Here is a 21,393-nt window from a genome sequence, read left to right as displayed (position 1 = left end):
AGAGATAATGCAATTACAAATGTTTCTTGCAAATCTTTCTTACTGGCCTTACATACCGTTTCATTTAAATATCATTCTGTTATTTACAATTGCTTCATTTTAATGAGAAAAGATGTTCACAACCAATTATTTAATTGCATGGTGCATCGCCACACACTATTCATCTCTTTCAAAACAATTTGCATTTTGTGTATTTGGAGCAGATATCAGAAAACATTATTGTAATTTTCTCAAATAACATTTTTGCAACGTGCCACCACTTGGGGCAAGAGCTGATACAACAATGGAAATCAGCGGTCTCAGCAGCCTTACCAAGCTTGTATCCTCCTTTACTAGATGGAATAAATATCTTACTGTAAGCAGAACTTTATCTGGCAACAACTTTAATCCCCTGAAAACTGAGCTGAAAATGTTCATTTGGATGGGGCTTGTAAATGTGCCTTATTTTTCATGTTCCCAAAAGAATGGGCAAATCCACCAGAAACTCTTGCTGTGAAGGAAAGCTTCTCAGCCCCACCATATCTCAGCAAAGACATCCATACAGTGCTCCTTTTTGCTCTTTTTCTCTTTATTTTTTCCTTTTTTTTCTTTTCATCTCTTTCATTTAATGAAAGTCCAGGTTGTTAGAGGAAAAGAAAAGGAGCTGAACAATGAAATAATCTGTAGGCAGACAGCATCTCTATAGCACAGCAACACCCTTCCACAGAGTTTTGGTGAGGGTTTTTTTTCACAGTGTGTTTTTGGGTTTTCCCCCATTTCCACATCATTAAAATTCATATGAAATAGTAGTTGCAGGAGGCCATCTAACATTGCCAGCAGAGGTGGTATTTGTGCCTTGATGCTCTTTGAAACACAAGCGTCAGTTTTTCATCTGGTATAAAAATATCAATATGGATGCAATTATATTTTCTTAGACCAAGGGGATGTGTTCAGACCTCACTTCTGCAAACACAAATAAGCAACTGGTGAATGGTATTACACAAGACCTCCTAAATGAATGTTTAATTTTGCATGGTTGTCTAAGCAATTGTTACCACTTCCTATGGGCACATGGGTTACAAAACATGTTTAATTACTTTACTATACGACTGAGGTTTTTTCCCACTTGACCCCTCCCTCACTAATTGCTCCTCAAAATCCTGCCTGTCCTCACCATCAGTGCATGACTGTCTTATTTATTGCACACTTTTCACACCCTGCTCTGAAAGCAGCATTTCACAAACATTGAACAGACTCTCACAATGCTTCTGGTGAGATGAATTATCAGTGGAGATGGTTATGCAGAGAGCCAAGACACACTGAGCAAACATTCCAAACTACCCACTAAGTCAGGATGGAGGGTTTGAAATGCCTAAGGCTTATCATTTCATAGTACATCATATTTTCTACAGCACTTTATAGGCTCAGAAAACAGCTTCTATTGATTTCAGATGCAACTGTGCATGCCAAGTACTCCTGCAAGACCAATCCTGAGATTTCGAGCTGGGTACCACAACATGCAAATTGCCATCTCTGAATAGCTTGGTTCAGGTGCCTTTCCACCATCACAAAGGGATTCTGTGGCAGAAAACAAGGCTAGGCTGAGATTCCAGGTGAAGATTCAGCTGTGCCATAGAACAGGCCCTTGTCTGCCCACAGAACATCTCCATGTGCAACCCATGTTCTGCTGCTGTGAGAAATGAAATGCAGAGAACCACTCAGCTGGTTTTGCAGCTCTGATCAATTCCAGAAGCAGATTCTTGGTGTAAACAGTGCTGATCTGTTGCACTCCAGTTGTCCTTTAGAGACCTCTGTTTTGCCCTAAGACACTGTAGATGTGCCACAACAAAATGACAGTGGTCCAGGCTGTCTTAACTTTGGCAGCTTTCAATGTTTGAGATATTTCCTTTATTAGATTTAACACAGTTACTTTTTCATGCAGTTTTCTGCCTCCTTTTTCTGAGAAAGATATTAAAAAATTAATCCCATGATTTAGCATCAGATAACATCCATGTGGCCAGCAGGATAAGTAGTTAATAAGCAGATGCATCCCACAATAAAGAGGGTTTTTCATATTTTTGTACTTTAAACAAGTCTGGGATAGGGGATGGTAAAAAGCATGTCCTGACACAAGGGCTTGGCCACAAAAAAATTTGTCAGCCCTCGTTGTGAAGCTTTCAAAATTCAGCTGAGAGATGTATGTTTTTCCTCAGTTTCTTTCTGAGAAAAAAATAATGAGCAGTAAACATCCAGCACAGAAAACAATATGCAAGTATGCAATAATAAAGTAATGCAAATGCTTTTCTATGTACAGAAAGAAATATTTTATCACATAAAATACCAGCCAAAGGTAATGGACCCAATGTCTTCTGTAAGCAGAATAGCTTCTACACTCCTAAATGGTAATTTTAAATACTAATATTTTCCAAGGCTTTTGATTGATTAAATAACAAGCAACAAGCAGGCATCTAGAAAGATCGATGAAATAGTTGTAATCTGTTTGATATGCAGTCCTGAGACTGTGGGCAGGTGAGTGTGGCCCTGTTTGGGAGGAGGAGGCCAATGCCTTCCAGGAGCATCACCTCCAAGTGACCACTGAAATTCTGTTAATCTAATATTTCATGTTACACCTTTCTTTATGCCCGTGGCCCTCTGACCAACAGCATTAGGATAGATTTCCTGTAGATGCATGGCATGGACAGATACTGGCTTCATTGACATGATCTGTCTTCCCTTCCTGGTCCTCTACTTTCATGCAGCTTTGTGGAACCCACCTGCAAAACCTCCGGCAGATTTTGCTGGGAAAGGTTCAAAACTTAAGCAGAGAGGGCAAATTGACATGATAAGGTCACAAGCATTTTTATGAAGGAGCTGGAGTTAGGAAGGTGTGTGCATACATGGTCACAGAAAGGCACTGTACACAGAGCACAGCTGGAACAGCTGGAGCCACGCCAGTTGACAGGAACAGAAGATTTGGCACATAATTTGCGTGGTGTGCGAATGGTTTCCTTTTCTTAAAGCAGTGCAACACTTGAAGTAGAGTTCTAGGGCATAATTGCTGTAGCTACTGCATGTATTTATTATCTTTGCACAATAACTGACTCCAAAGCTTAATAGAATGGGGTATCATTTCTTGCACAATAGTGATGTCTTGTTAAATTATTCACATTATTTATTTGACAGATACTAATAACCGTTATTTGGTATTCAAGAGGGAGACAAAAATGGCTATTTGTTACATTCCTCCATTATCTAATATTCATAAAACCTATGTGATGCAAAATGTCTCTGATGGATGGCCGTCTAGGATGTGTTTACATGTTTTATTTTATTAACAGAGAAAACAGCTACTGAAACTTATTTACAACTGTCTCCTGGTGCTCAGGACAGAAAAATTGATTTCTGATCACCAGTCCTCCTTCTTACACATTCAAAAAATATCCTGATTTGGACCATATCCCACTCTCACAACATTCCTCAGTCCTTCCCTTTGTGGCAGCCAGCCTGATCTCACATCTGCTAAAATGTGGGCATTGGATTCGTGTTCTGACCCCTCCACACAGGGTTGAGATCCCTCAGGAGGTCTCACTTATCCCAGAGGTAAATGATGTTGACATTTGCCTTCAGAGATGAAAACCTATTATATGAACATTTGCTATGCTTTCCAGCCCAGCCAATACCCCACCAAGAAACTGTACCACTCACAGGCTCGATTCATATGACAGAATGGGCTGCAGGCAGGATTTATTTTCCCATTGTCAGCTCCTATTGAGGCAAAGGGTATTTAAGTGTTTTAATAGACATTAGTCATGTAAATCCCCAGTTCATCAATGGGAAAAAAGGACTCTGAAAATGGTTAAATCTGATTTTCCACACTTAACCTGCTGCTTCTATCACAATTCTTCTTTTTGTTGTTGTTTTTAAGAATGTTATTTTGTTTATTCAGATATAATGACCTAAATATATTCAGTTATGCAGAACAATGAAGGGAAATCAAGTGTCCTCGATTCCCTGACATGCTCTGATGGAAATAACTGATTAAATTGTTCAAAGCAACAGATTTCCTCATCCTCCATTTTAATCATCACATTATATACCACTACTGTTCAAAGGCAAAACCAGAAATGTATTTTTAAATGCACATCCAGCAGCTCCTTTGTTTGATTTAATCTTTTAAACCCCACAAACAAGTTTATCAGCTGATTCTATAACCTCATGCAATGATCTTTCTCTCTAATTAGCAAAACAGGACCAAATAAATCCCAAAAGAGAAGAACCATTCCAGGTTTCCCTTCCAGTACACCCCAATCAGGGCACAGGAACCAGGCTGTCAGCTCCAAAATGGGAAATTCTCAGATTTCTTTGAATAGCTTAGATATTTGTTTTACTTGCAGATAAGATCAAACTAAATATGTTTACGAGCAGGCTGCAGGTTGAGATTAGCATTCAAAACCAACTTGGAAAACCTGGGATCTTTCTCTCTCCAGCAGCAGACACAACCCAATAAATACAAGAACAAGATAGGAATAATGCACTGTACACGCAAAAGGGTGGTCAGGCAGCAGTGCTGCAGGGGAGGCTGTGGGCTTGAAAGGGTTTTTTGACCCAAACATTAGCCCTGGTGGTGTGCTCTGGAACAGCTGAGACATGAAACCATCCCTCACAGAAGAATCAAACCCAGTCTTGGATACTGTTTCTAAGCATCCACTGTATGTATTGTAGCTACAATATTTATGGGCAATAACCCATTTTTTTCATTATTATTGCCTCTGTATATCACATACACTATGGGGTTTGTGTTAAGCTAAGGCACTCTGTCAGTGATGAAGAAGAAGAAGATGATGATGATGATGATGTTTACTGACTCCACATCCCCAGTAGGAGCTCCAAGACATAGTGAGGTTTGTCCAAGTGGGGCATGAGCCACAGGGCGGGTGACTCTCCTCTTCCTCAGGCCCTGCAGAGCTCAGTCCAGGTCACACACAAGGATGAGAGCAAAACTCAGTGCATATCATCAATACCACCACTACAGAGACACATCTGTGTGCTTTCCTAAAAGATGAGCAGACACCTGGGTGACAGACCTGTCATCACCTTTTGGGGAAGCCAAATAAACTGTGACCAGGGAGTCATCCTCACCCACAGACCTACCAGTTCTTCTGAAGGGCTGTAACAGATCTTTGGTATCAATTCAACCTGTCTGTCTGGTCTTTTTTTTATCACACTGCCTGACAATTTGCTTGGAAGGGAAGGCAGACAGACAAGACTGTGGTTTCCCAAAGCTCCTTTTTTTTTTAAAGAGAGTATCCTATTCACCACCTCCATTTCCTGGCACATGACTGATGGAAGGCAGGGGTTACACATTGTACTCAGTAGTTTGGCAGTCTTATAATTGAGTCTCCTTGGGAGCCCAGGCTGAACCCCAGCTGGACCCGGTGATCTGTTGCTACTCATTTCATCAACTTGTTCTAAAACCTCCTCTTCTGACAGTTCAATCTGAGGCTGTTTCTTGCTCATCTCCAGCTGGAAAAAGCTGTGGCATGGTAGGTCTCCTGAGGCTCCTCTCCAGCAAACACCAGCACAGAGATATTGTCTGCATTTGCTCTTACGGTCCTGCCATCTTTAAGTGCTCCTATTACCCCACAGTCCTCTCTAGACCTTCTGTGTTGGCTGGCAAGTAGCCTCTGCCTGATGCATCTGAAAATGGTTTCATTGTTGGGTTTATGCCCAACAATGAAATTATTCCACAAAAATCCATTTTGGCTGCTTTTACGATGGGTTTCCACCTGTTTGCTCTTCTGCTTTCCCTGGTGTGGACACAACCTATGCTTCTTAAGGACATCTTTGATAGTCTATCCAGCTGCTTGTCTTCTGCCCGTTTTAATTTCTTTTTAAAACATTTTCTGATAACTGGAAATATCTTTACTGTAACCAGGTAGTAAGGTGCCTTTTGAGAGAACCTGCAAGCATTTTACCCTCCTGGCTGTTGCTTCTAGCTCCCTTACAACAAGCTGCACATCACCAGCTCCTTTTGAGCACCCAGCTGCTCTACAGGCGGCATTGCTACTGCACCTGGTGGACACCTCGAGCAGACATGGAAACCCACCTATCTGCTAAAGTCTGAGGATGGGCACCCCCACTTCCCACTGGCCTTCCTCCTTTGCTCTGCTGTGCCTGTAGTCCTTGGCAGGGGGCTGGGGAAGAAGGGAGAAGACTCTGTTTCTTGTTTACCTGCCCTACTCTAATCCATCTGGTATGAACCTGGGGAGTGAAGGACTCTTTTTTGGAGGTAGGGATGAAGACTCCTCTTGGCCTCTTCTCCATCACCTTGTCTCACTCAGACAAAGCAAGTGAAGTGGTTAAGGCTGCCCTGCAGTGCTGTCCTGCTCCTCCACAGCTCCACAGCACCATAGCCCAACAATTAATGAGACAACAAACTGCACTGCATGTGGAAACCAGCTCCACTGTGAAGTCTGTGGTCACAGCAAGCAATTACCTCTTCACAGCCTCTAATTCTGACTCCTATAAAGTTGTCTTTTATGATGCCTGCTCACTAAATATTAATCTTCAAAATACAATGGCTCATCTCTTAATATGCATGTGACTGGACTCATGCCTGTGTGCTTCCTGTGCATTTCACAATGCAATAAAAAACCTGCTCCCTGCTCTTAATGACTTTGTGATTTATTGACTTGCCCATCTTTCCTCACTTCAGCTCGCTAAGCTTTATTTATTCCTTTTGTACATCAGCAGAGGAAAATAAACAGCACACACCCCACCTTTGCTAGCAAACAAATGCCTGATGGTGATACAACAAAATCATCATTAAGAAAAGTCCCTCCTTGGAGGTATTCACATTCACTGCTTTTTTGGCTGCTTGCATAACCAGGCCTACTAAACACTGAGTAATTATCCCTGCTTGGGATTTCTCCCTAATGCCATTATCTCTAACAATATTGGCAAAGATTTTGCTTCATGTACAGCCTTCACTGATCATGGAATCACAAATATATTCACACAAATTGTCTCCTGCATGTTGGAAGAAATGTCTTGGTGCAAATTGCTGAAATTCAAAAAACTTTCAGCCCAAAATTTCTCACAACTTGTTCTCATTATTTCTTGTGGTTATCCACAAAGCAAACTATTCCTCTTTTCTTCAAAAGAGCTGTGCTTCCCATCTCTGATCCCAAACCACATTCCCATTTGTTCCCCCAGAGACCCAAGACCTAAACTGTCTCTGACTTCACAAGTCCTGCAAAGTCCCTCTAGATTTCTGGGAAACCTTGTTTGTTCAAAGTGATCCTTCCCTCATGTTGCAATGCTCTCTGTGCTCAATTTCTCTCTGGCTATTCCTGCACTTCATGTCTGCTGGTTAGTCTTGTGTGCATGAGAAAGGGAATCAATAAAAGCTGTTAATCTACGCCCCTAGCATCCCTTTGCTCTCACAATGTAACAGACACTAAAAAATAAAGGGCCAAGATTTAGCAAGTGCCAGGACAACTGACTTAATGGGACTCTCAGCAAAGAACAGGTGAGCCAGTTCCAAAACAGGAGGAGGAGGGATCTGTATCCTGAAAAATAAGCAGTGGCTGTGAGGACAAGCAGTGCAAGGTGAGGCGCAAATGCTCAATGCTTCTAGAAAAAAATGTCTGCAGGCTGGGATGGGTCCTTCAGAGAAATCCAGGGACCCCAAAGCCAAGGATGAAACAGCTATCTATTTAAAAAGAAAAAAAAAATCACATCTGTATGCAGCACTGATGAAACTAAACTGGGAATATTGAGTGTATTTCTGACATCCATGTTACCAGAAGTCTTTGGAAAAAGTCAGCAAAGATGTAAAGAAGTGAGCTCCAAACCAACTGGACAACCAGGGAATGATTCTCTGGAGGAAGTCTGGGAGTTCAATCTGTCTAGCTCATCAGAAAGATGACTGAGGAATGATTTGATAGGCAGCAGCTTTTTCCACTATAAGGGAGGAAAAATATTGGGAATATAGGAACTCTTTTAACCTCATGGAGGAAAAGGACAGCAAATATCAAAGACTGGATGGTGAGATCAGACCTGTTTAATCGGAAATATGGCACACATTTTTAGCACTAGGGTTGATGGGCAGTGGGAGCAAACTGCCACAGAAAGTTACGGATTTCCTCACCCTTAATTATTTCAATGAATTATTAAAGTCCCTCTGAAATATGTGCTTCAGGCAAATATGAACATCCTGTGCTTCATACAGAGATTAAATGTGTTACACTGAGGGGCAGAGGAAGCAAGAAGAAATGAGAGTAGCCTTCTGGCCTTGCACACAACCACCATGACCAACCTCCTTCATGCTCCTAGGGGCCCTGATGTCCTTTCAGAGGACAAAGACAGATTTTTCTGGGTGGCAGTGGTCAGATCTGGGGGCCTGTTTATTTCTTATACAGGGGGGCTCTGATGACTCTGCTCCTGGACTTCTCTGCCTGAAGACCTTTGGCAGCACTGCACAAGGCAGGAGAATATTGGTTTTGTTTGCATCTTGGTATTTGCAGAAATGTCTCATCAATTAGCCTTCCCTTCTGACATATGTCCAGTCAGCTGTCACTGATTTAATTATTGCCTTCTGGATTTTATTTCCTTTTTTTTTTTCCTACTAAATAATCCATCTTGTATATCTGGTTCTGTAAAACTAGCATTGTTTCATAGGATTTTGCTGGCATTTTCCTGGTTTCTCTTGAAACCAGGAAACTCTCCTAACCACCAATATGTGTCAAAACTGGTGTCCCCAGGCTGCTGGCTGCTGTTGGATACACTCAACCAACACTAGCTGGCAGAACCACATTTCCAGCATGCATTGGCATATTAGCCTATAGAGTTATTCATACCAAAGTGTATTTCTGCTGCTTAGTTGAAATCCTATCATCTTTACCCTTGCAGGGATTTTCTTGGCTGAAGATGCAGTTATTTTTGTCGTTTCCTTGCCAGGCACAACACAAAGGCCTTATTGACTATTCTTGCTGGAGCCAAGGGAAGATACCAAGCAGAGTTTTGCTTACCTGATAGTCTTCAGCTCATAAAAGACTTAGGCTGATACCATTTTCAGCACAGTGGGAGCCAGGACTGCTGAGAGCCTGGGTTAGTCATACCAGTTTTTAATTTTTTATTATTGCACCTACTACAATTCATCCATTGATAAAAATAGTTCTTTGTACACACACTTTCTATCCTTTTTCCACATTTGAGCAGTTAGTGTCCACAACCCTGTGAACTGGGAATCATCTCTGGGAACACGGTTTTCCTCTTTTGAAAGGCTGCGAAAGCTGAAGCTGTTCCTCATCATGCAGAGAAGGAGCCTGGCAAAAGGTGTGTCAGAGTGGGGGGCCCAAGGCAGCAGACAGTCCATGGATGCTTTCTGGGATAAAACCCCTGAAAAGGCATCTCTCTTGCACAGGAGGAGATGCTTTGCTCATCCTGCAAGCTCACTTGGGGGTCCTTGCACTGCCTGGGCAGCTGACATGTGCTGGGGATGACCTCAGCTGCAGAGCTCTGCTCTTTCTCAGGTGCTGTCCTGTACAACCTCCTGATCTATACAGACAATGTCCTGGCTGAAGCTGGGTGGCGTTTCTGAGCCAGGCAAACTGCTCCAGCCAGGGCATCCACTTCCAGCTGAGCTGGTGAGGATGCAGGTCATAAGCATTTGCATTGTGCTGGTCCCTCAACACCTGCACAAGGATGGGTACAAGTCCTCTCCCACTGAAGGCAGGAGGGAAGAGGGAAGCTTAATGTAGGGCACTTGGGGCAATATATGCCATGTCCTTTGCTTTCTGGGATCTAGCAAAATGAAAATACTGTAACTTGGAGCTGGGAATTGTTGGTGTTGGCTCTGAACACAAGGACAGACACAACAGGTCAGAGGAAGGTGCCCATGGTTAATGGCAGAAGAGCAATGTAGGGAAGTGCCTCTCCTTTAGACACTCAGCCGCCAGACACCGACAGCTCAGAGGGCATCTGAGGCTCAGCTGCTGCCTTCATATTTAACAGCCTTTGTGGGGACCTCTTCCCATCAATCTACTTTGCAATCCATGTCATTTTGGAGGCACCATTAAAAATTTCTGCTGCTGCAAAAGCTACCACAGACATAACTCTTGCTTTGGAGGCAAACCATTCCACCAAGACTTTAAGCCGTGGTATAAATTACAGCAACCTTTGGTCCTTCCAACGCAGCAGGTGGCAGAGGAAGAGGAAATTGAGACTCGTCTCTGACAACCACCTTCATTCCCTTTGCTGAGCCGCCTCCAGCTTTGGCTGACAGTCAAGCTCTGCAGCACAAAAATTCTGAGACCTTGTTCGTGTAGCTCACGTGAGCAGCTCTTCCTCCAGAAAAAAGTCCCTTGTAAGCCAGGGAGCTGGCCCACAAACAGGTTTTCTTTTCATCAGAAAAGGTTGCAGGTTCAGGCTCTAATTTGTTTGATAATTTTTTTATTGTGCTGGCCAACATGCTAAAAAGAGATTTATTCATGAAAAGGACAATGTCAGCATCTATTCCCTGTGCAAACAGATGAGAAAAAAAAATCTGTAAACAGCAAAAGTAAGACAGAAAGCACAAAGAGCAGCATACTAAATTAACCCTGCCATGTGGGTCACTTTGGAGCATGTTTTTATTTTATTAAACAGCTCCTGCACAAAGTGTGTTTTTGCTCAACTAAGGCATAGTACACTGAATATTAAAATGATGCTGAGGCTCTTAAGTGCTGGGTGCAGGGGGAGAGCGGATACGCCCCTTTTATTCCTGGAGTTATTGTTTCACAAACATAAGGTGCTGATGACACTGTGTGCACAACACAGATAGGGCATAAAAAAATCACTGCAGTGGCTTGATAGGGATGATCTGTAGCTGAAAACCCAGTAATGCAGAGAGTAGGTGAGGCAAATGTGCTGAAATGTCAGGATGTGGAATGCCAGGAGAACAACCCTTAAAATAGTTGCACCAAAAATAGCCTCTGTGGACAATAGGAGGGGGGTTCGCCTTCATTTATTTCTATTACCAGCTTCTTGACATGCTGTCCCTTGAGCACTTCTGGTCCCAGACAGTGCAGGAGGCACCCCTTTGTCCCACACATGTGCCACTGCTGCAGTTCCTGCAGGCATGAGAGCACCCACCAAAAAGCAAAGCCTGCTGGGGTTACCACTGCCAGGGGAGAGCCAGTCGGCTCCTGTGGCTGGCAAACACACCCGCTGAAACTACACCTCCCCAGAAGCTTCAGAGCAGCTCTCTGCAAACAGCAGCAAATCCTCTGACAGGGCCCAGAGGAAATAAACTGAATGGTGCCTTGTGAGCTGGCAGGGTCTGCACAAGAGCAGGGGACAAGCAGTGATGGTGCAGCTCTGGCGGGTTAGCAGACTCCTACCCCCCATCATGCTATCCAGTAACCTGAAAAAATCACCTCTTCCCAATGTATCTTCCCTGCAAAGCTGGGCCAGCCATCAGGAACTGCGGGCGGTGCCCACACAGTCATCATTTCTCTGGGCAAGAACCTAGATGGTTCTGGAGGAAAAGCTAAATCGGCACACAACTTCAGGGTGACTCCAGAGATGCTGAACAGTACCAGTGTGACCTTAGCAAAGCTTAAAGGGAAGGACCTTTGTTTTCTTCAGGTAAAAAAGTTGAAAAACCAGGTGTGTAGCCAAGGACCAAGTCACCATGTGTCTGAGCAGAGTGGTCTGAGGACTAGTTATGGCAGACTTAGCAGTCAGTAAGAGGCAGGACCCGAGGCAGGACCCAAGGCAGGGAGGGGAAACCTCCAAGGAAAACAGAAACATAGGAGATACTCACATTTTGGCATGCAGTGAAGTGCAGCTATGTCAGCAAAACTTCTTTTCCAATACATGCAATGAACATAGGTGGGAATTCAGTGCTGGATTTGCAGCCAGCAGCTTACAATTCAGTGTGATGACTCAGGACTTTCAGTTGCTCTGCAATCAAAGGCTGCTCTGAACTTACTCAGACAGAATTTCCATTTTCCATGACAAGAGGCCATGTCTCACTCTCCTAGCTCTTTTCCTGATAAAGCTGATATTGCTAACTCACAGCATTTCAGAGATTTTGCATGCAGTCATCATAGCCCTGAAGTGTTATAACCATTGTTTGTTGGCTTTATAGTCACCGTTTCTGCTCTTAAAAGTGATTTTGTCACACTTTTTCTGAAACCTGTTATCTGATGCTGTGTCTGCCAGGTCTCTCTGGGATCAGAGGGTGAAACAGTCATTCATTTTGTCATTCCTCTCCCTCGGGATAAATTGTTAGAGGCGACTCCTACTCCTGATTTTGGTTTTGTAACAGGGTCGTGGTGTATTTCTATGTTCTCCCTGTGCAGCATCACCCTGTGCAAGTCTAAAGGGTCCAACTTTTCCTTGAAGCAGAGGTCTCCCAACACCTCCAGTGCCTTCCCTACCTCCAGGTGACAGCAAAGACGGAAGTGAGATTTATTCCTAGGTCAGGGGTAATTAGGTAACACGGGGTTTGAAATAAATGAAGCATAAACAATTCAGGTGTTGGTAAGTATGACATGGAAGTAAATCTGAGTGAAGCTTTGACTCTTTCTAGAGTTGAGTGAACACAGACATTGAAGTGCTTGGGAAGGTACAGGAAGGAGGCAGATTGTAGCCTTTGGAAGCATAAATCATAGACTGTATCTATTTTCTCCAGTCATTAGGAAAAAAGAATGAATGACAGAAAAAGAGAAAGGAGAGTAGGTCAACAGAGAAGGGTTAAAGGTTAATTTCCTGATTGCTGGAATATGAAAGGTAATGGCCCCAGATGCCTGTGAATTTCCTATTTCCTTTCAAAAGAGGCATCATCATTTAATGCACTCTTTTATTGCCCCTTTCACATCAGTTTCCTCGTATTCCAAAGCAGTCTTCTTCTGCTGTTAAGCATTACATTTCACATACTGTGGACCTTGAGGGTTTTGATGTGCTAGGTAAGGGCAGTAAATCTCCTAGAAACATAACCTGCTCCTGCTGAAGGTGAGGGGAGCTCTGCCACTGGTGGCTGTGGCACTGCGGAAGGTCCACTTCTGATGACTAATGGCATTAGTCACATTTTTACTGGAACCCCTTGTTTATGAACAATTCCAAAGCATTTGTTCAGAGAGTTCAATTTAAATGCAAACATTGCAGCTTGTGTTCCATTTTATGACATCATGAGCTCCTGAACTCCGGTTTATGTCACCTGTAGTCTGCAGGCTGCCCACTGCTCTCATCTTAAGTGGGGGATTTGCATTTTGGAGGGCAGGTGGCATACAAAGGACTTTCTTACAAACACTGTATAGGAAAGCACGAGAAGCAATCTATCTGTTAAACCAAAGTTTTACAAGATTGAAAGGTTACAAGGTGATGGTGGCAATTGTGATCCCCCCTGATCATTTTCTACTGTTATATGAATTGGCAGGCCCATTGCAAATGATGAGCATTGACCCCCCAGATTCAGTCAATTCAACTCACACATCCTTCAGTAATAAATTAATTTTTTTATGCCTCCTGCTATGGCCCAGCTCCATCATTCCCTGATAGAGGACTAAGGACATGACAAGGGATGTCCCCTGGGCCACTCTGCAGCTTTGTAGCCATGTGTGGAAATCTCCCCCAGGGTTCCCTAGGTCCTGTCCCATAGAGGGTTGCCAGACCCATATGTGCTGCAGAAGGGTCCAAAAAAAGTCCTTTCTGGAGTAGAGGGAAGGAAGCAGAGAAGGAAGCTGTCTCTTCCCCAATCCCCATGGGAAACTGGCAAACCTCTGAAGGTCTGAGCTGCAGTCTGCTGCTTTTAGCACTTCTATTATATTCTATTCTACTCTAGCCCCATGTGGGCACTAGATGGGCAAATCATTTTTGCTGGGCCTTGATCTCTCAGCTGAGTTCAGAGCCCCTTTTTGTGTATGATTATTTTGTGGTCACTGGTGTCTAGGTCCTAAACATGGCAGAGCAAGGCAATATTATCTCTCTATTGCAGGGGAAAGGGCTGGCAGCTGACAGGAGAGCAAGGCAATGGTACCCACAGCTCAGGGCAAGAATAAAACCAGATCTACAAAGTATGCCCCCAACACAACCACAAGCTCACCCTTTGTCTTTTCAAGGCTTTTCAAGTAAAGCTCTGCTGCTCAGAGAGAAGAGCCCACAGAACTGTAATGGGTAAATGGGGTTTGCCAGCTCCTGACAGGGGTAATACAGCACCTACCCCTGTTCTGATGTACTGCAAATAAATCAGGGTTCACCTGCTGCTTTTTGGAGAGGAGCTTGAAGTGTCTGGGTAATCAGAAGGCAGCTCTGAACATGTCGTGAGGGTTGCCTGATGGCTGAACTACCACATCTGCCCCTAAAAGGATGCTAAATGATGATATACAGATCCAGAGCATGCAACTTACTTTTGTATCCTCCAACTATGCCAAAACAGCATTTTCACTCCAGCAGAGAGCTGGGATCTACGTAAACAGGCCACTAAATGGAGTTATGTGGTATTGGCATTTCCCAGAGCATCAGACACGGATATTGCCATTTTTTGAGACGTGGGATGTAAGATGAATAGATTTCATACCATGACTTCCAAGCCTCCATACTAGCACTTGTGATCAACTGCCCTATTCACTGTAGTTATGGAAGTTATTTATGTTAAATAGATTAAAGGCTGAGCAACTTAGATTTTCTCTGAGTGATTTGTTGTTTCAGCTTCTTTTATGTTAACATCTGTTTGCATTAGTGCGGAAATACCATTCTTGCCTTCCCTTGAGAAAAAAATTTGCTAGTGGACTCAAGTTTATCTACTTCTTGTTAGAGTAGCAATGTCTACTGGGGTGGGGCCAAACAGGCTGGCTCCTGGTGGCCATTACTCAACAAAGCCCTTAATTCTTTACACACCTGGTGAGGAAAAGTCTATGGCAGAAGCAATGAGAGAGGCTCCATCTTCTCCCACAGAAATCATTTTAACAGGTTTTTAGCCCACCTCTTTTCCCACTTAAGTCACCAGCCTAATTCCTAGAAATGTACCTTAAAAGCAATTTTATGCATTGTAAGTTGCAAGACTCAAATGTAATCAACTCCTTCTGCTATTTGCAGCTTTGCTATTCATTGGCATTAGAGGCAGACTCTTTGGAAACACTTCATAGCACTGTTTAAAGACTTTCAATTTTGTGTTTTGTGTAATGTAACCTAATGTATTCAAAAGTGACTCTGAAAGTATTCTTCTACCGTAAGTAAAATGGGATGATTACATTACTACGGAAATTTGGGAAATTTATACAAATATGATGACAATTCTCTGTTTGACTCAGGCTGCTTGTGCATGTTTTCCCCCTCTCTCTCTGCCTGCCCCGCCTCTTGATCTGTGCTAGGGATGGATTCGTAGATTGGTTCTTATTTTGGAACAATTACCAAAACTTCTGTAGTGCCTCTTGTAAGAGTGTCTTAGGCAAGGAGGGAGAAGCTACAGGTGTCTCATACTCAAGCAGGGACAGAGCCCTTGCTCTTTACTGCCTTTGCTGAGCTCTGAAGCCCCGTCTCCCCACCATGGGCAAATGTTTAATTCCACTGGCTGTGCAGCCTGGCTGGGAACATCTGAGCCTGGGATGAGGCAAAGATGTGGCAAAGGGGTGTTTCAGGTGAAGGTGAGCTGAGGCTTAACCTGAGTACTGCTAGGAGCAGAAAAAACCAGAGTTTTATTCTATACTTCTTTTGTAACCTGCTCCTCCCGAGCTTTGCTGCTTCTTAGTAGTGCTAAGGGTTTAGAGCATCTGTGCACCAGAAAGCTTTCCTAAATCAATAGTCTCCTGCAGCTACATAAATAGCTAACTGGAGCAAAGATGTTTATTTTTGAAGTGGGAGATGTTGCTCCTGCGACAATGTTTTATTATAATGATTTTGATCCTCAACCTGCAATCTTTACACCAAGACAAGACTCCCCTTGATTTCAGTGCAAGCTTTGTCTGACTAAGGATTTCAGAATTAGCTCTTTGCTTTTATTTTTACTGAAAAACAAGCCTGCACTTGACAAGGAAAAAACAGTAAGTGGATCATGTCAGAGAGACAAGTTCCTATGAGAAATTTCTAGCAGGAAAAACACAGCTTTTTGATTACATGGCAGGAAGCTGCAAGGTTAAAGCTTCAAGAGTTTTCTGGGAGAAAAAGATGCTAATGCACTAATGTGAAGGGTACCTATTCCATCAGGGAAAAAAGGTGCAACCCAGCATACACCTCTGCTTCCTCTCTGTCAGAGACTGCACAAATGAGTTGCAGCAATGAAATTAATAAAATATAAACATTGGAAAAATGTTGCACAAAGGTTGCAGCAATGAAATTAATAAAATATAAACATTGGAAAAATATTTCCACAAAAACTTAAAACATCCATGGAAATAGACACGTTTTGATCTAAGGATTTGATCTGAAGAATACACATCAGTCTAGACATATTTCATGGCACCAAAAGGGCCCTGATCCCAAGAAGGATATAATCCTACACAGGAGTGGCAGCTCTGCACCAGTGCACTTCCCTCCAGGAGAACCACCTAAAAACGTGCCATTTGCAGGGAGGAGCCACATGACAATCAAACCCTGCAAAGACGGGGAGCACATAAAGCTCTACAGCTAACAGTGATTGCAGAGACATGGAAATTGCAGCAGAGGGGCTGGGGTGTGCCTGCCCAGGGCGGGGGGCTGCCCACCAGCCCTGCTGTGTCGTGCAGACAGGCAAGAGGAACCAGGGAAGTGGGGTGGGTACAGCTCTGCAACACGGGGAATGGAACAGGTAAATGCCCAGCTGGGGCTTCACTCGGGACTTGTCCCCTGCCCCTCACATCAGTGGACCCCAAAAAAAACCTAGGACAAGATGTCAGCAGGGCAGGGGCATCTACCGCCTGGTCTGGCAAACAGGAGCAAACAGAGGGTTTGGATGGTTTGGTGATTGGGGTTTTTTTGGAGAGGGGAGTGCAGCTTGGGAGTCATGGGGTTTTTTCCTGCTTTACACACAAAATTTCCCCTGGAAGCAGAGGGCTGTGAACGTGTCTCTCAGCCCGCAGCTGCTTGCTGAGCCCTGCTATGCGCTTCAGTGCCTGCTGATGCAGGTGGGTGCTCCCAGAAGTTCGTCCCAGCTCTCGTTTGTCCGAAAGTCTCGTTTGACACAAAATCGGGATGCAGGCACAGCCACAGCAAGGTGAAATGTGCGGGTGTATTCTCCAGAGGGGTGGGGGTGGTGAGATGCCACACTGAAGAGCAGCAGCCCCGTTGCCCAGAAGAAGGGTCAGGAGCCTGAATTAAGTAACTCGGTGTTCCCAGGCACCAGATTTCAGAGGTGGGGAGCAGTGCCAGCCAAGCCTGCTGCTTCTCCAGCTCTCGGCGTGGGCAGCAGGCAGGAGACAAGGACCCTGGCAGGGCGGGTGTTCCCCCGCAGAAGGCTGCACCAAACACTCATCTTCAGAAGCGCAGGTTCACCAGCATCGCGCTGTAAAAGCGAGCTGTCAGCTCACCCTTACCGCAAGCTGACAGCCCCTTTCAACGAGAACGTGCAGCCTTCTCGATCCTGCTTTTTCAACAGAAAACCCCGGGGTCAGTGTGTTTAATGAAACTCATCCCACCATAGGCGTGGAGCGCAGGCACTGTCCCCAGGCCAGCAGAGCGCGCGGTGCGGGGACACAGGCGGCTCCTCCCGCCGTGCCCCCCCGCACAACCCTCTGCCCACTTCGGAGCGGCCTGGCCACGCTGGCTCCCGCTCCCCACGCTCTCCCGAGCCGCGGCTACCTTCGCCACCGGGGAGCTCACTGCGGCGGCGCTACCCAGCGGTCGGTACCGACCCCCGGGGGAGGCAGGGCAGGGCAGGGCCCCCGCGGGAGCGGCACCTCCGACGGTGCGGCCGGCCCATGCCGCACACGGGGTTCCCGGCCGGCCGGGATGGGCGGGCGTGGGGAAGGGGTGCCGGGGACCCGGCGCTCCAGAACGGAGCCGCTCCCGATCCGCTGCCGCTCCCTTCCCGCGGCATTCCGGAGCCCCGCACGTCCCGCCCGTGGCACGGCACGGCGTGGCGCGGTGCTCCCGCCGCCGCCCCCCCGGCCGCCGCCCGGCGGGTCCCGCCCGGCTCCGCAGTGTCGGGGGCTGCCCCGTCACCTGATCGTCGCCGTCGCCGCGCGCGCGCGCTCACCGCACCGCCCCCCGCACCGACCGTCCCCCCCTCCCCGCGAACGGGGGCGGGGGTGCCTGGTATATACGGCCCCGCCGCCCCCGCCCTTGCCTGCCTCCTGCAGTACGGGAGGCTGCGAGCCGCCGCCGCCGCCGCCGCCGCCGCCGTGCCGCGCCGGGCCGGGCCCCGGCAGGTGGGCGAGCCGTGCCGAGCCGGGGCTGCTGCGGGGTGAGTGCGCGGGCGGCGGGCGCGGGGCTCCGGCCCCCCCATCCCATCCCATCCCCTCCCCTCCCCGTGGGGGGCGGGGGAGCGGCTCTGCTGCCGCCGCCGCCGCCGTGGGAAGGTGCCGGGGGCGGCGGCCGCGGGGGCTCGCCCGGGGCGTACCTGTTGCGGGGCTCGGGGGGCCGGGGGCGTGGGCGGCGGCGGGGGTGCCGACTTCGTGGGGGGCGGCGGTGCGGCCCCGCGGACCCCCGGCGGTGCGGCCGGCCGGGATGCGGAGCGGAGCGCTCGTCTCGCCCGCCCCGGGGTCGCGGTGCCGGTGCGGGCGGATGCTCGGCCGGGGCCGGGCACCTGCACTACGGCAGCCCGGGGGCGCAGTCCTGGCTCGCCCCGGGCGCTTCCCGGAAAGTTTCTAGAACTCCTTAAGATGGGAAGTGGCATTAACAAAACCCCGATCCCGGGGCCGGGCTGCCGCCGCCCGGTGAGGATGCTCGCCTTGGCGAGCTGCCCTTCCCGCACCGCCTCGGCCAGCTGCGGTGCGGGGCGGTGCGGGGCGATGCGGAGCCTGCTGCGGGCGCGGCGCAGTCGGGGCTGTACGACTAGGGGTTGCAGGACACGCGTCCCTGAGAGCAGCTGCGGGGAAAAGGACACTGCTGTAGCTCGGTTGTCGGGGTGTGTGTTTCTGGTGTCAGTTGGGTTTTGGGTTTTGTCGGGTTTTTTTTAGTTAAAATTTCTCCAAACTTAGGGGGCATCACATTCTAGCCACTATGTACCCCATAAGGAGCAAGCAAAAGCACAATTCATTACTTTAAGGTTTCGTTGGGAAATACAATATATGAAAAAGCCCTCTTCTGATTGCTGGTGTGTCGGGAAGACCAGCCGCTTTCCAGGGGCGCGCTTTTGCCAGGCAGATTTTAGGATGCAGGCACTGGGCTGGCATGCGCAGGAAGGTTCCAGAATAGCGGTGCCGCCTGTTCCCCGAGCAAGGGAGCACCCCAGAGCACCCACCTCTCCCTAGGGACTGCGCGAGGGGAATGAGCAATCAGGCTTCCGCACCGACACAGCACATCTCGCTGTCACCCGGGAGGGGGGATGCCAAGGTACAGCCTGAGCGCTGCGAGTTTGGGATGAGGAGAGCTCGGCTGCCCTCGTGCAGTCGTGGTTTGGTGGCCAGGCTGGAGCTCGGTGCAGTCATTAGCGGGGAGGCACCGGGAAACGCCTTTGCTGTGCTGTTTCTCCTGACGTGGTTTTGAGAAATCCAGGTTGCCACAACCTGGAAGAAGTCTAAAATAGTCATAGTGGGTGATGCTCCCTTTTAGCAATAATGGCTTTTAGCAAGCCCTCTCCCTCTGCAGTAGGGCACTAGCTCTCCTGGTAGCATATGCTGCAGGATGGGTTCTTTTTGCTTTTTAGCAAACTAGACCAATTACACAAAATCAGCTGAGAGGAGTGACCTACTTGGAGGGAGAAGAGGGGAAAAAAGTGTTTAAGAAGGAGACCTTGATTTTAAATGTCACCTTGTGTGTCCTACCGCTTGTCCTAACCAAGCAGGGTCGTTACCTCTGAAGGTGTGAACTGCATGGCTCAAGGGCTTGCTGCCCCCCTATCCCACCCCACCCAACCCCCTCGGCCTCCTTTCTGCTTCAGCAGGAAAAAAATAGTTACTATTGAAGAGACATTTCAGGTCTTTCTTAAACATTCTTGCATTACAGCTGTAGCATCAAGAGGTTAAAATACCTAGAACGTTTCTCCTTACCCTGTCTCTCACATACCACGTTTAAAATTAGAACATCATTAGTAAAATCGTAGGTGGCTCTGGGGAAGAAGGGGATGTTTTATGGCTGAAAGTCACAAAGCCATCAAATAACATCTTCACAAATACCTGGGTCTTGCAGGTCTTCAACATGGCTGCCGCTGACACAGCTACCTTCCTGCACGCGGCTCCGTGCAACGTGTAAGTACAAGAGATCTTTCCATGAATTTTGTGTGTGTGTGTGTGTGTGTATTTTAGTAGATTAATGGTCTCTTCCCCCCGCTTTAAATAGGTGGGTTGATTGCGACAAACGGGGAACGTAGCATATTGCAGATGTTTTTGGTTCTGGGGCATCATGGGTAATGTCTGAAAGGCTCTGCTTTTCATACAAAAAAAAAAAAAAAAAGTAACTAGGAAAGAATTTACCTGTGTTTCCAGTGCTTGCATTATCAGCACCGATCCCCTGTTAAAGAATGAGATGAATTTCAAATAATTTGTGACAATGTTATGGCCTTGCTTGAACCATTAAAATGTTGGAAGGTAGGTACCCCAAGGATTCCATTAATACCACTCAACAGTCAAGGAACAGATGAAAACTGAAAAGCAAAAGTAAGGTATTGTAACAAATCCAACTTATTTAATGTGGAAATAGTCTTTTTAATATAAAAAGAATGAAAACTGTCTTACCAGCATGAAACATTGACATATTAAATGTGCCTTCAGAAGGGAAGAGTTGCCTGTATTTCACCACAGGTTAAGTAATTGTGGGTTCATAGGACTCTGTCAAATACATCCTGAGGAATATTAGCTCAAGAAGTAAGGTTTCTTCACAGTATGCCTGCATTTTACCTTGAAAAGAAGTCCACAATTCTGAAAACTCTTGCTGCTGCATATAGGCATGATGGCTGCCTGGCTATGTGAGAGCAGTTTTTAAAAGATGCTATAGAGAGGAAAAATAATGGGTGCTCATAAGATCAGCTTTAAAAATAGAAGGGAGGGAAGAATTGGGCCTTCTTGTGAAAATTGTGTCCTACCTTACTATTTCCCCTTTAATCCATCAAGCTAAGAGGTGCTCCATTTTGACTTATATTAGAATAATATTATCATTGGCCACTGTTAGAGAGGCTTGTGTTTTAAAAGATAGATGAGGGGTTTAGTTAAATCAAGAGTACATAAACCTGGGAAAATGTTCTATTTCTTTAAATTGTTTTGAAAACAGAAATTGTTTTCTGTACTCTAGCGGTGTCTTCAATATTCTCTCACAGTGTGTTCTTGGTATTTCATGATAAGGTATGGCTGCCTCAAA

At 46.3% G+C, this 21,393-nt stretch overlaps 1 long non-coding RNA gene across 1 annotated transcript in view; it reads left to right on the top strand.

Moving 5' to 3' along the window:
- The first annotated feature begins 18,132 nt into the window (after positions 1-18,132).
- Positions 18,133-21,393, top strand: part of LOC139591159 (uncharacterized) — a 63,346-nt gene continuing 60,085 nt past the window's right edge. Inside the window, exons 1-2 of the long non-coding RNA XR_011679569.1 lie at positions 18,133-18,343; positions 20,230-20,288. This is a non-coding gene — a long non-coding RNA (uncharacterized lncRNA). The remainder of the gene's footprint in view (positions 18,344-20,229; positions 20,289-21,393) is intronic.

This window comes from Agelaius tricolor, unplaced genomic scaffold (assembly GCF_023055355.1).
Source record: "Agelaius tricolor isolate 1412-34295 unplaced genomic scaffold, bAgeTri1.0.p SCAF_6, whole genome shotgun sequence".
NCBI classification, from domain to species: domain Eukaryota; kingdom Metazoa; phylum Chordata; class Aves; order Passeriformes; family Icteridae; genus Agelaius; species Agelaius tricolor.
This window is presented reverse-complemented; position numbering and strand designations above follow the sequence as displayed.